Consider the following 6000-nt stretch of genomic DNA (forward strand, 5'->3'; position numbering starts at 1 on the left):
GGCTTAGTGAAGAAGCTCTATAAAGACGTGACCCTGTTCATCTCTCCAGGTTGGGTAACAGTTGGAAATGAGCCAGGGGCCTTCTGCATGCAGGGATGCTTCACTCCTGGAATCCATAGCACTCAATTCCAAAAGCTCGTTGTGGCCATACTTCCTGCTGCCTCAGCCCAGTGGTAAATAAACTCTTGAGTCAAGAATCAAGGTCTATCCAAGGATGCCTAGAGTGAGTTGCTGGCCTGTTGAAAGCACTGAATGCTGGGAGCTTCAAGTCGACAGAGATTAAGCAATAATACCTAAAGCCCACAAGACATTTGAACTTTCATGAAGTAGATTTTAGAAATATCCACTCACATAATTCACTAAGACAGCTTATGGCCTACTGGGCCAGGTCAATTTTACTTTATGCAGCTTGGGATGTATTTACAGACTTCATTCTACTTTATATTTTTCTACTCCAAGGACCATGTAAGGAAACTATGTTCAAATTTTTGCTTTGCCTAGATTAGTCTGATCATTGCTTACTTAGCTGTTCCTTATTTTCCTACAAACCCTTACGGGATACTCCCATGGGCCAGTAGCAGTGCTCCTCTCTGGAGGCTCAGGACACAGATGTCTGAAGGTATGGCAATCTTGTGTGACAGATGCTACCCAATAGGGCATCACAGTAGGTGCCAGGCAATTTATCAATTCCAATTCTGTATGGAATGTTGAGTGTCTTGTGCCCCGAGTTTCAGAACTTTCATCTTTACATGGAAAAAGGCACAGGGCAAAGAGGCAAAGATTGTACCAACTGTATTCATGGGAGCACAGATTTGATGTCTGAGTTACCTCTTAAGGACACACCTCTTATTACTCAGATAAAGATAACTAAAATTCAACATGAGTTTGGGAGGCAACAGGCACTAAAATCTTAGCAGACACCTCAGCTCTTTATAGAGATGTTTAATTTGATACCGCAAACTTTGGGTAGAAACTTAATTTTCACATATAGACACAAGCAAAGAAACAGGTCCAGGTGAGTTTGTGGGTTTACCATTTAGCAAATGTTTGTAATGAGAATGTAGCAAAAGGTTGGAAAGGACTATTTTTCCTGATTGAGGAGACAGCAGGAAATGGGTTTGTTTTCACTGGAGAATTTAGCTACATCAAATATTCAGACTTTGACAGGAACAATGTATGCATGTATTAGTTTTATAACCAAAAATAAACTTAGCTTAGACATTTCCATTTTGGGAAAATGAAAAGCAGAATTAAAATTGGTGTTTCATGAAATTTTTGTTACAAGTCAAATAAGAGAACTACATACCAAGTCTGTAATCTTGGTAGAAACAGAGTCTCCACTGTATGATATGTGCAGACCAGCAAACACCTTTCCAACTATCAACCACCTCACTCCCTCTGAGGCGATTCTTCAGTTACCATGAAGAAGTTGTAAACTGGAATGGGAGTAGAAACAGTCCATATTCAAGTTACCAGCATCACTGGTCTCAAAGGACTTGGCTGTGTCGTAGCCACTGTCAGATGAAGTGCATATATTTGGTGATTTGATAGGTGCAAGAAAAAAAAGATTGCACACATTTTTAGATTAAGCTTTTCAGTTAACATATAAAAAAATAGGTCTGGAACTATTAGACTCAAATCTGCACACAATCAAACTGTAGCCTTTGGGGCAAAGCTTGCCCCATCTGAAGGCAAAAGCACTGGTCTATTTAAACAGCTTGCCTCTCTGCTCTCTGCATATGTGACTAGCAGGCCTTTGTTTCCTGTGCCCTGCCCATCTGCTGTTCCTGAAGAAAAACTCCTTCCCCAAATCACTCTCAATGGGATGCAAATCATTTCAATCTATGGCCATTTCTGCCTTATAAACTCAGTGGGTCTACAGCTGCCTATATCTAGTTGTGAGATTTTTTTCATGCATTTTTTGGACAGGGCCATATTGGGGCAGTCCTGCACATGGTCAGAGTTTGACTTTGGTCAAGGTTAACTTCTCCCAGATAGCCAGGATCCTGCTCCACCTAGGGCCGAGTGCTCGAAGTAAAGGTTAAGTTCATTGTTCCTCCAGGTCTAGGAATTCCTGAATTAAGCAGGTGACCCACTCAGCTGCCAGAGCAGTCAAGACGAGGACCTCCAAGAGAAGCTAGACAACTTCCACCGGAACTCAGCCTGGAGTCTGGGGGGAAGGGTTTGCCCAAACTGTTAAAAAGTCTGGCGCCATTAAAGTTTCGGGCTTTGATCAGTGAATATTGTCTTAGCCATACTTCTTTTCGCCCCTCTTCCCCATTTATCCCTCAGCTTCTGTTCCAGAAACCCACTTCGTAATAGCTGCAGGCAGCTATGGAACCCAACATTTTTTAAATTTGATGTATTTTTTATTTACATTTCAAAATGATTTCCCCTTTTCTGCTCCCTCACTCCCGAAAGTCACATAAGGCCCCTTCCCTCCCTCTGTTCTCCCACCCACCCCTTCCCACTTCCCTGTTCTGGTTTTGCCCTATACTGCTACACTGAGTCTTTCCAGAACCAGGGGCCACTCCTCCGTTCTTGTACCTCACTTGATGTGTGGATTATGTTTTGGGTATTCCAGTTTTCTAGGCTAATATCCACTTATTAGTGAGTGCATACCATGATTGATCTTTTGAGACTGGGTTACCTCACTTAGTATGATGTTCTCCGGCTCCCATTTGCCTAAGAATTTCATGAATTCATTGTTTCTAATGGCTGAATAGTACTCCATTGTGTATATATACCACATTTTTTGCATCCATTCTTCTGTTGAGGGATACCTGGGTGAGATTTTTTTCTTTTGAATTGAATGGACTCTGAGAGGCAGAATCCAGGCAATTTGCATTTTCAGTGGGAACAGTTTGTTTAGTTTCATTGTTACCCTCACAGAGAGGGTGGACGATGCTTGCATCTTCTGGAGTGTCATGAGATGAGGTCCCAGAGGGACTCACTCCCTGCAGAATGCCTTGAGAAAATGAGGAAGACCTGGCTGCACTGAGCTACCAGGCTTGTGGGTGGCAGCTTCCAGCTTGTTCTGTGATTTTGCTCAGCAGATAACATGTGTGCACCCCACATACACATTTACATAAGTACACACACACACATTTAAACACAGATCCACACTTTCCTCCTTATTGTACTTTCTTCACTATTTTTATTTCTAGTGCTGGGACTTCTGTCTAGTATTCCATGAGTGCTCAATAAATATTTCTGAAAGAATAAACAATGACACAATGGAATGGCTTCCCCAACTTTCCCAGAGAGCAACAAGGCAACAGCAGTATCTTCATCGTGTGACTGTAGTATCCTAAATTTTCCATAAAGCAAGAGTGTTAGTGCTATAACTTTCTGTGTGCGCACGTGTGTGAACAGATTTATGTGAAATGCTCTTAAGCTTTATGAAAACTTATGCAGTAGACACTAATGAACATGCCAAGTTTGACAGAGAAAAACCCATAAAGTCTCAACTCTACATAAAGAACTATAGGCGACTGAGAAAATCTGAGAGCACAAATGATTTTTATCCAAGGAAGAACACACTAATTGGCTGTCCAGTGCCAAGCAGTCAGCCCTGAAAACATATGTGCAAGTAACATCATATGGACTGTGCAGGTTGTATTTAGGAATATTTGTGCATATACAAATACATATCTTCATGTGATAATAATTGATGAAAAAGAGGCCATGAATTTGAAGAAGGGTAGGGAGGGGTGTATGAGAGGATTTGGAGGGAGGGAAGGGAACCGGAAAATATTGTAAACAAATTAGGACTTCAAAAATTAGCCAAATGACATCATTTTTCTGTGTCAAAGTGGATGAATTTAGAGAACATGGTGCTGATGAAATAAGCCAGACAGGAAAAGACAGGCCGTGCATCTCACTTATATGTAATCTAAAACAGTCAAACTCATAGAGTGAGTGGGACCAGGGATGGTGTGGAGGATGGGGAGATGGGCATCAAGGGGGTTGACATGTCAGTTAAACAAGGATTTCTGATATCGGTCATACAGCAGAGTTATTTTATTTTTTGGATGTGTTTTTTTTCCCCTGAGACACGGTTTCTCTGTATAGCCCTGGCTGTCCTGGAGCTCAGTCTGTAGACCAGGCTAGCCTCGAACTCAGAAATCCACCTGTCTCTGCCTCCCAGAGTGCTGGGATTACAGGCATGCGCCACCACCGCCCGGATGCAGCAGAGTTATTATAATTAATTATAGGGCACTTGTATCCATTTCTTTTGCACGATTGTTTCAAAAATACTCAATAAAAGCAATCTAATGCAAGAATATGTTCTTTTTTTGATGATGGTATCAAAATTCAGTCTATGATCACTTGGCTACATGATGTTGGGCAGAACATCTTGGGGTAGGACCATGAAGTGAGAGAGTTTTTTCATCTCAGGTAGACAGAAAGCTGAGAAAGTCACATGGAAGGAAAGCAAGGCAGGGTCACGATTTAGGCTCCAAGGATCTGTCCTCAGGCAACCACATCCTCCATTAAGTTGCTCCTCTTAAAAGTTTCCAAAACCTCTTAAGACAGTCCCCCAAGCTGGGGGCCAAGCACCTAACATGTAGGCCTGACATCTCATGTTTAAACCTTAACAAAATTATGTATTTCAAAATATCTGAGAAAAATATCAAATACACTAGAAGCCTGACTTCCAATGAAGATCAGTTAGGACACTAAAAGCCGGTACAGGGCCCTAGGTACTCAAAGCAGACAACTATTTGAGAGGGTCAAGCCTTAATGCCAGTCCCTCACCTGAGCTTATTGCGACAGAGAGGGAAAAGCTAGTTTTTGATAACATTGCTTTTGTACACACATAATCGGAATAAACTGGCAGTTTCTGTTTTCTTCTGAAACTAGAGTGGATTAGAAATGTGGATTGATAATGATCAGTCTAAAGAGATAAGTGATCTTGGTGCCCAGATGATAAGAGAGCTTCTCCACATGGGGCGTGGCAGCCACTGCTCCACATCCCAGTAACATCTCCTTGGCATCCTTTTCTTCCCTGGAAAGGCCTTTGCCATTCTGGGCAGGCACACGGGTGTGATAAGCAGGGTTTACTCTGCTCCTCTTCTGAAGAAGGGGTGCATTCCCTGGCCAGACGCCATGGCTCACTTGATCTGTATATTGCTTTGAACTTCACAGGGAAAAAAAATAAAACTTTTATGAAAGTGTCTATAGAACAGGAATGCTGAAAGCCCCGCTTACATTTCACAGGTGCCAAACAGCCTGCATTCTTGCCAGCAGAGATGTGCCGATTGATGGAAATGGGGTGGAGTCAGCTTTCTTTTTTTTTCCGTTTTCTTTTTTTAATTCGATATATTTTTTATTTATATTTCAAATGATTTCCCCTTTTCTGGATTCCCACTTCCCGAAAGTCCCATAAACCATCTTCCCTCCCCCTATTTCCCCATCCACCCCTTCCCACTTCCCTGTTCTGGTATTGCCCTATACTGCTACACTGAGTCTTTCCATAACTAGGGGCCACTCCTCTGTTCTTCTTGTACCTCATTTGATGTGTGGATTATGTTTTGGGTATTCCAATTTTCTAGGCTAATATCCACTTATTAGTGAGTGCATACCGTGATTGATCTTTCGAGACTGGGTTACCTCACTTAGTATGATGTTCTCCAGCTCCATCCATTTGTCTAAGAATTTCATGAATTCATTGTTTCTAATGGCTGAATAGTACTCCATTGTGTATATACACCACATTTTTTGAATCCATTCCTCATGCCCAATTTTCTGAGGAACCGCCAGGCTTTCTTGACTATGACCAAATACCTTAAATACTCAGCTTGAAAGAAGAAGGGTTTGTTTTGGCCCCCAGGAGGTCTCAGCACTGGATTGGATGACTCATTTCTCTGGGGTTGTGTAGAGGCAGTACTGCAAGGCTAGGCTTTCTCCAGCTCAGTGGTTCTCCAACCGTGGGTCATGATCCCTTTGTGTAAGTTACACATCAGATAACCGGCATATCAGATATTATGGTTTATA

The 6000-nt window shown here is 42.1% G+C and overlaps 1 non-coding gene across 1 annotated transcript; it reads left to right on the plus strand.

The window, feature by feature from the left end:
* Positions 1-1258: 1258 nt before the first annotated feature.
* Positions 1259-1553, plus strand: LOC127686605 (small nucleolar RNA U85). Its single transcript, XR_007978203.1, has one exon. It is a non-coding gene; the product is annotated as a small nucleolar RNA U85 (small nucleolar RNA).
* Positions 1554-6000: the final 4447 nt, after the last annotated feature.

This window comes from Apodemus sylvaticus, chromosome 5 (assembly GCF_947179515.1).
Source record: "Apodemus sylvaticus chromosome 5, mApoSyl1.1, whole genome shotgun sequence".
Classification (NCBI taxonomy): domain Eukaryota; kingdom Metazoa; phylum Chordata; class Mammalia; order Rodentia; family Muridae; genus Apodemus; species Apodemus sylvaticus.